This window comes from Mesoplodon bidens (assembly GCF_964165515.1).
Source record: "Mesoplodon bidens genome assembly, chromosome: 17".
Classification (NCBI taxonomy): domain Eukaryota; kingdom Metazoa; phylum Chordata; class Mammalia; order Artiodactyla; family Ziphiidae; genus Mesoplodon; species Mesoplodon bidens.
Genome location: NC_138174.1, coordinates 33,690,180 through 33,691,049, shown reverse-complemented (window position 1 = coordinate 33,691,049; position 870 = coordinate 33,690,180). Strand labels below are relative to the sequence as shown.

At 35.9% G+C, this 870-nt stretch overlaps 1 pseudogene across 1 annotated transcript; it reads right to left on the bottom strand.

Moving 5' to 3' along the window:
- Positions 1-257: 257 nt before the first annotated feature.
- On the bottom strand, positions 258-640 carry LOC308604969 (small nuclear ribonucleoprotein E-like; annotated as a pseudogene). Its single transcript has one exon. The product of its transcript is annotated as a small nuclear ribonucleoprotein E-like (transcript).
- Between the last annotated feature and the right edge of the window lie 230 nt (positions 641-870).

Here is an 870-nt window from a genome sequence, read left to right as displayed (position 1 = left end):
GTTTCTGCTGTACAGCAAAGTGAATCAGTTAAACTTATACCTATATCCACTCTTTTTTAGATTATTTTCCCATATACGTATTGATTAGAGTATTGAGTAGAGTTCCCAGTGCTCTACAGTGTGTTCTTTTTTTTTTTTTAAACAATCCCACAGCATTTATTGTCATCTGGTAATAACTTAAAGGTGAGCAAAACAATATGAATAAATGTTTTAGAACTACACTTCTAACAAAGCACACCTAAAAAACTTGCCTTCTCAACAATTTCTCACTTCATAGATCATTTCTAGTTGGAGACACTTTGGAGCAGAGTAATGTTATCTCCCTTTAGCATGATCCGACCCAGGTGTTTTCTTGACTTTGTTTTAGAATGAATCTCTTCTGCATCATCTAATATGAGGTTCATATACTCATCAAAACCAATGATACAGCCCTCTATCCGCATATTCACTTGCTCATAAAGCCACACCTGAATCCGAGATCTATTTTGCAAGTATCTGAAGATGAGATTGATTGGCTGCACCATCACCTTGAAGCACCTTCTGGCCCTGGCCCCGGTACGCCATGGTGGAAGCTCACAAAGACTACACTACCCTGCACACTCAGTGTGTTCCTTTTAATTATCTATTTTACATATAGTAGTGTGTATATGTCAATCCCGATCTCCCAATTTATCCCCCCCTTCCCCTTTGGTAACCATAAGTTTGTTTTCTATGTCTGTGACTCTATTTCAGTTTTGTAAATAAGTTCATTTGTACTATTTTTTTTAGATTCCACATATAAGTGATATCATATGATATTTATCTTTCTCTGTCTGACTCTACTTTAAAATATATCTCAAATCTATTTTCTTTTCTTCCTATCCATTGCCA